General features: G+C 41.7%; 1 pseudogene; it reads left to right on the forward strand.

Annotated features, from left to right (window-relative positions):
* Window positions 1–720: 720 nt before the first annotated feature.
* Window positions 721–1,203, forward strand: LOC147419473 (chlorophyll a-b binding protein CP24 10A, chloroplastic-like; annotated as a pseudogene).
* The last annotated feature ends 7,012 nt before the right edge of the window (window positions 1,204–8,215 follow it).

The raw sequence follows: 8,215 nt of genomic DNA on the forward strand, positions 1-8,215 counted from the left end.
TCTCTCTCTCTCTCTCTCTCTCTCGATTTGTGATTGTGTGTGCGCGTGTGCATTTGATCAAGAAAGAATTCAGCTCTTACTAGTGACTAGTCTCTCTCTCTATGTGTTATGTGCCTGTGGCAGCATGGACATGGGGGTTGTTAGTAACAATTTGTGATTGTGTGTGCGCATGTGCGTTTGAGCGAGAAAGAATTCAGCTCTTACCGGTGAGTGACTAGTCTCTCTCTCTATGTGTTTTGTGCCTTTGGTTGCATGGAGATGGGGGTTGTTAGTGAGAGAGAGAGAGAGAGAGAGAGAGAGAGAGAGAGAGAGAGAGAGAGATCATCTTTGAACCCCCTATCAAGTTATTCTATTTTATGCTACCCATGGTGTTGCAGCTCCTAGCTTTTATATCTGCATGTTATGCCACCTACTTGCATGTGGATTATGAATGCCCAAATCATCATTCATACCTTCTCACAAGCAAACTGATGAAGCTCATGCGGATCTCTTCATGGAGATCCAAAGTGGAGCGCATGTTGGCATGCGATCATAGGTGTGCCGAGTTTTTTTGTGGGTGCTTCATTAGCAAAGTATAGGCAATTGCAACGCGCACACGTGCACACACACACACACATACAAAGAGAGAGAGAGAGAGAGAGAGAGAGAGAGAGAGAGGAGTTTGCTCGCAGGTGAAAGAGTGAGGAAAGGTAGCTGGAAAGCTTGCTTCTATGTGTAGCTATGGTGGCCATTGTAAAAATCTCTTTATCCATATCTTCTTTGCATAGTGTCTCCCTATGCGCATCCTCTTCATCAGCATCCTTTTCCTTGAATTCTTGCCCCTCCCTCTCCTTCACCCCCTCCAGTGGCTTTTGCTTTATTTGCATGGTCACCAACAAGAAGGTCTCTGCCTAATCTTTCGGAAATATGTCGTGGCTTTTTGGGATTAGGGGAGGTGGCAACCTTGTCGATCTTGAATGGCTTGATGGATTTCTTTTCGATGAATATGGACTTAATCCCCTCCAACTTGGAAAGGATACAGCTACCAACGAAGATGGAAATCTTTGTCGGGCAAGTATAGAGCGTAGTCCCCTAGTCCATGTTGGAGCTCAACCTAGAGTAGTTGCTCCATTCTCTTTTGGAAATTTGTTGGGTACTCAACTATTGTTGATGCGATGGTTTGAGAGCACAAGATGGGTTGACTTCTTTGACACCGGTACCTAATCTTTTCTCGCATTTTGTTTTGCTCGGAAAATGTCGCTCGCGCTAAGGTAAGACTCGGATTGCGGTGGAAAACTTTAATATCTGATGTGAAAAGCTTTTGTAAAACTTGTGATATATGCCAAAGAATGGGCAGACCCACGACAGCAGATATGACTCCTCTAACACCGGTTCGGCTTCTGACATGTTATGTCACCAAATGGATAGAAGCTACTAGGATCTTCCCGACAACACAGCAAATTCACTACTGTGTTTCTCTTTGAAAATATTGTTTGTCAATACCGATGTCCTATGGAGATTGTGTCCGACCTAGGTATGCACTTTATAAATGACACTATGGACATTCTTATGGATATGCTTTCAGTCAAGCATCAAAAATCAACACCATATTATCCTAGATGGGCAAGCCAAAAGCAGCAACAAGACTATCAAAACTATTCTCACTAAAATTGTGCAAAAAGAGCCACATCAGTGGGATTTAAAACTTCAAACTGCTCTCTGGGCATATTGAACAACTTATAAGTTCACTACGGGATTGACACCATTTAGAATGGTGTATGGCATTGAAGCTATTGTGCCTATGGAATTTGTCATAACTAGTCTCAGGATGGCAGTCAAGTATGGGTTGGATTTTAATCACAATCTGAAATAAAGACTGGAGGAGTTAGCACAGCTGGATGAGTTAAGGCAGAGGGCTATGCTAGAACAGGAAATTGTTCAGCAAAGAAGGAAACATTGGCATGACAGACGAATCAAAGTCAAGGAGTTTTAGAAAGAAGATTTGCTTCTGCTATATCAATCAAAACTAGGGCCTCAGAACCTAACTTAAAGATAGATTGGGCAGGTCCATATGAAGTCGATTGGGTGTTCTCCAATGGCATAGTAAGATTGAAAGATTTATCTGGATTACTGTTGCCAGGGGTATATAATGGGGCCAAAATCAAACTCTATTATTCGGAAGACAAGGAGACCTCCAGGGATAAGGGTACTATTAGTTTGGGAACTGAAGACCAAGAAATTCCAGAATTAGCTATTTTAAACCTTTTTCATGTACAGCCAGTTCCAGAGCCAGTCAAAAGGCCAAAAAAGTCTCAGTACGACAAAACCATGTCAGTACCAGAGTCAGTAAAGTGTCAAAACCAATATCATTTTTTATGGGAAAAAGGGTCAGTTGGACTATCAGTGGTAATCATTTCAAAGACGATGGAGAGTATTAGCCAATGCATGTGTGCCACATCATTTGTGGTGCACAGGACTCTAGGAACGGTAAGTAGTGGAGCTTCTATGGCGCAAACGCATATAATAGTAAGTGGAGTAGGCATTTTTCCTTGTAAATCTCCTACGCGTCGTCTACCCACTGCTATCCATTCGCCATCGCCAAGATCTAAAGTTTTGTCGCTACAAACACAAACTTCTTTGTCTGAGGAATCTGTTGACTGCTATCTATCTTTACCAGCCACACCAGGATATGGGTTTGAGGCTTCAAGTAAGTCTTCTTCTTTTTCTTCTATTGATTCATAGTCTTCACGGTGTATGGGTAGGAAGAAAATGTCCAAAAAGATGCAGGAAACTATAGAGGAAACCCAAGCACTTATTGCTGCTGCAAAAGCTTCTCTTCCACTTATTTCTCACAGCAGTAAAATACAATGGTATGTGTTTACTGAGCATGCCGAGGCGTTACTCCGATTGTGGGATTTGCATGTGGTTGTGTAAGCCACAAGAATTGAGTTTGACAAAACTATCATTAGACAGGTTCTTGATTCCTTCAATGTTGATGAGGGAAGTGCTATGGTATATGGTAGAAAAGTGTCAGTAACACCGAAAAATATTGCTTTCGCATTCAAGATTCCAAATGAGCCAAAGCCATATGTGGCAACAAGAGAATAGATCAGTACAACTTTGAAAGAAGATGATGCTCCCAAAAAAAAAAATGCAAAGCCAGTGCACACGGTTAGTGGGTCTGGACATTCTTGCCACTTATCGTTTTGTGGTTGAAGTTGTGAGTCTCAAAAACAATCCGACTTATGTGTCAAAGAAACTATTCTATGCTACTGGCAAAAAGATTGGACGTCACAGTTTCAATAAATCTATGTCAGATTCTGTCACATAATGTGCTTCAGCAGGCTGCTAAGTTGAAGTCCCAAAGTGTTTTCAAAGCATGGTATGTTTGGCAGTTCCTTTACTGGGAAACTTCTCCGGACGCTCATAGTCAGGTAAGGATGGCTTGGAGCCAGAAGCCCTTTCCAGTAACTAACAATATGGATTTGTCATAAGATGAAGAAGCCCCAGGTAACCAATTATCTCTCACTGGACAAAAGAGGAAGGCCACGCAAGAGGAAGCTGACAATCCTAAAAGATAAAAAACCACACTGGTCAAAAGCAGTGCTTTTCTTAAGTAGCTAGAAAGTCAGGTCAAAACAGTGTTTATTGAAAAGACTCCAACAGACCACACTTCAGCTGACCAGCCAAACCAGCCTCCAGCCTAGATCACTGGTGGAACCAACCAGCAAGCAGGAACAGACTAGATAGATAGAACTAGGAGTGAGTAGCCAGTGGGTCAAACTGATAAGGAAAAAGGATCGGCACCTTCGAGTCCACTTGGTAAAGTTCCCATCCCTTATAGTGAATTGGATTTGACTTTACCTAAGAAGGATCGATTACAACAGCTATAGACTCATCCTCTCAAAGGACATCTAATTCTACACAAATGTGATTATGCTGCACTACCTTATATGGCTTGTGTCACAGTTTATGAGCCAGTTGCCTGTAACCCAGCAACTGTGAATGATGGTTGTTCAATATTCATTTAGTCATCCTGGAACACCATTGTTAATGCCATAGGACAAATATTGGATGCCTCAATGTCTAATGATGAATTAACTAGGATAAAGGCCTAACTGAGGGAGACTGAGCAGCAAGTTGAGAAGTTGGAGTAGGAGAGAGGAGCACAGTCCCTTCGGCATATTGTCCTTGAAAATCAATCAGCTAGGACCATTCAACATTTAGATAATAAGTTGTCAAAGATGGAGTCTGAGATGGGGATGCTTAAAGAAGAAAAGGTGGAGGCTGAGAGAGCTGGTGATAGATTCGAAACCATGTTGCAAATGAAGAGAGTTGATTTCAACTCATTGCTAACCAGCCACACTGCATTGAAATCCACTTTAACTGAAAGATATATCTATAATAATTTGGTTGAGATACTAAATCTAGAGGAAAATGTTGTTTTCAATATAGATAATCTGAGGGTGCTCATGGAAACAATGCAGAGTGATTTGCAGGATAAACTTTTTGAATACAACAGTGCTTTGGCAAATCAAGCTATCCTGTACTATATTGAACAACAGAATAACCTCGATGAGGATGATGATAAAGCAGGGAGGAGGATGAACCAGCAGAAATACATGATGATGATGACGCTCCTCCATCTCCACCTTCAAGATCTGGTGCTAGTGGAGCAGGGGCCACAGGGGGAAATCAACCCAATACAGACCAGCCAGACCAGTATAGGGGTCAGTAGTTGGGTGATCAACTAGCCGGAGATCATCAACCCAGCAACACTGGGAATTCACCAGCACACCAGTCACAACACAGTTCAGATGAGAAGGGGAGACTGAGGTTCCGGAAGGTGATAAGCAACATTCACTACAACTTATCACATTGAACAAGAGACTAAGACATTAGCAAGCTCCTGTAACTAGGATGTATTTGGAGGATGATGCTCTACTTTTTTTATTTTGAACGATTTCAACGATTATATGTTGGCGCCAGAGAAATGGTCCAACATTGGAAATCAGCTGCTTTCCATGACCAAGAGGTGTGCCAACTACCTGATCATCCTAGCAGAATTCAATTGCTAGAGAGGTTACCTGAATGGGTACTAACATCTATTGACAAGATAGATAATCCACATTGGTAGTGGCAGTCTACTACAGACTGTCATTCCCTAGCCATCGAATTAGAGATCTTGCTGGGGAGCATGACAACATATAAATGTATGAAAGATGTCAGAAGTCAATTGAAAGAAGTTTTATTGCAAACGAAAATTTCCAGGGGAGTTTTGGATCAGTGGATACAAGATATTATTGAAGATCAAGCTACCACCAGTAAAGGGTCTTCAACTCAAATGACAATTGGATAACAAGCAACTGCTTTCTGAAGACTGTTTCAGCTGATCAGAGTTACTCGGAAAATGATGCAGCAGGAGAACCAGACTGTCCTCAATTTTTTGGAGTTTGTACCCGATTCCCCAGTTCTCTTGTATGCTTCACCAGCTAGAGAAGCCGAGCTACCTAGGTTTTTTCCATCATTGTATCCTCAACATCCAAAACCAATAGATTGGCTCACATATTATAATATCATTGATGATCTTCAAAATTGGTATGAGCGATCTACTGTAGAATGGAAAACCTCGCAAACACTACTCAATGATGCTCTTCAATTAAATGATCCTAGGGAACTCAAAGATGAGATACAGAGGATCAAGATGTGTATGGGACGATGAAAAATCCAGCCTAGAGGACTCACCAAGATCACAAACCAGCTGCTGCAACTTACTATGGAGTCCTCTAAAATCCCTGAAAAGGATGTTACGGCTAAACCAAAACTAGGACCATAGTACAGAGAGATGGCTGAGATTCTCTTTAAAGCAAGGATTAAAACAAATCAGCCTCTTCCAAAAGGATGGATCCATACAGCTTCGCATTGTTATAAATTGGCCAGAACTCATTTGACAAAAGGCAAACGCACGCTCTATGATCCCGACACCAAAACCTATCATCCTTTGACACCTTGTGAATTAGAAATGACCACAGAAAGGCGGGATCAGCTTGAGTAGGGGTCCATTTAAGACTTATCCAGAAGGACAATGCTGGCACTAGGACTTTTGAAACACCAACACGGCCGAAGGGCAAGAGGAACCGGGTTCAGTGGAAGGATACTGGGTAGTTCCATCTCAAAATCAGATGGCGGATTTTTCCAACCGGTCTCAGAATCAGACGGTGGAGTTTTCTAGCGAATTTCAGAATCAGACGGGGGATTTTCCTAGTAAGGTGCTGGAATTTCTTTGGCTAGACACCCTTGGAATTCCAATTATAGGGATGTCAAGCACTCAACAAGCATGAAGTATGGTATAAAGCTAGCAATACCAGGAGACTTAGCAACTTCAAAGGAGTACTATCATGAGCAACTTCGGCCAAACCAGCAAGTAGGCAAAGAGGTCTCTCAACACCTCAAAAGAACCAGATGGTGGAATTTTTCAAAAATTTTGGAGTCATACCAAAATTCAAGAAAGGAGGGAAGGATGTAGATGACAAAGACAATCTCAACAGGCAAGAACTACCTCATGAAAGCGGAACAGTGGATCAGTCAATAATTACCACGATAGTTACCACAATAACTTCAAGAGGCTATAAATAGGACCCATTACACTGTAGTCAGACTGCTTGTCTTTTGACTTCTTACTCTTAGTCTCTTGGTTTTAGTCTCCGAAGCTGTTCCTGAGTTACAATCTCTTCACTTGTAATCTACTTTGTAAACATTACTACAGTAGTCAATTATGCTTCAGTCTGTCATACCTTGTACTCGTTATTCATAAACTTTGAATCTGAATCTGAGAATAATTCAGTCTGTTTCTTGTCCCATTAGAATATTTCAATCCAATTAACTATTTCAATTCAGTTTTCATATTCTATTCCAGTTTCACTGACTGAACTGACGACTTACCAGCTGTAAATTCTAACACTAGAATCAGCTCTCTAAAGAGATCAGCTCCAATTCCATTGACATTCCAAAGTATGGTTGGAACACAAAATTTACATAGCGTTGGAATGTGGCTGGAACGTTGGTGAGGCCAAAAGGCATCACTCTGTAAGCAAAACATTCCTATGGTGTTATGAAAGTTGTCTTTTTTTGGTCTTCTTCTACAATGCTAATTTAAAAGTAGCCTGAGTAGCCATCACATACTGTGTAGCGCTCATGACCTGCTACCTCATTGAGGATTTTGTCTTGGAATGGGAGGGGAAAATGATCCCTCTTTGTGGTTGCATTGAGAGGTTTGTAGTCTACATAGACTCTCCACTTACCATTCTTCTTTGGTGTGAGTACCACTAGAGAGACCCACTCTTAGTCTTTGATGGGGTAAATGAAACCTGCCTGTAGAAAGTTCCTTACCTCTTTGAGAAATGTTTCTTGTTGGATTACCAAGCCTTCTAAGCTTTTGCACTACGGCCTTACTTCCTTCCTTGAGTCTTATGCGGTGTTGTACCATTGGGATGTATGTGATCTTATCATAACCATCAATGAACAATGTGGTGAAGTTACCTAGCATAGAGACATATTATTTCCTCTCTTCACCATTTAACTCACTAGAGAGCATCTGATGTAACTTACTTGTATCCACCAAGGGTTGCATACCTGATGGTCCCTCTCGGTTCTCTGGTGGTGTTTTAGATTGTGTCGATCTTTTTGGGTCCTTGAGGATGACCCCCATTACTTCGATGCTATTTTCTCTCTCTTCAATTGTTTTTGTCTCTTCTCTTGAGGTGGATAAATAGTCAATCGTGAACTCATCTTTCAAGAATGTTGCACTGCTTCCCAGTCTCCATTTTGTAGAACATGGACTTCCCTTTAGCATACTCCATTTGAATCGTTCCGGTTCTCCAGTCTTTCTTAGATTCCATAACCATGAGTTAGGGTCTTCCAAGAATGATAGGGTAACCCTCCCCTTTGTGTGGAATGACAAGAATGTCTACCTCCACTTCTGTGTTGAATGCCTTCACTTTGACTGCATTCACTATACCTACACACTTCACTCTGACATAATTTACCATTTTGGCTCAGCAGGGTGCCGGCCTACTTACCTCTAGGCCTAGATGGTGCATCATTTTCTCACTCATGACGCATATCTGTGTGCCACCATCTATGTAGACGTTTGAGATATGTTGCCTCTTGATGTGGGCGTCCATGGTTGGCAGGATGTTGTCAAGATTCCTCCCAGAGATAGCCCCAGCTATCCTTG

This window comes from Adiantum capillus-veneris, chromosome 29 (genome assembly GCF_014529385.1).
Source record: "Adiantum capillus-veneris isolate H3 chromosome 29, ASM1452938v2, whole genome shotgun sequence".
Classification (NCBI taxonomy): domain Eukaryota; kingdom Viridiplantae; phylum Streptophyta; class Polypodiopsida; order Polypodiales; family Pteridaceae; genus Adiantum; species Adiantum capillus-veneris.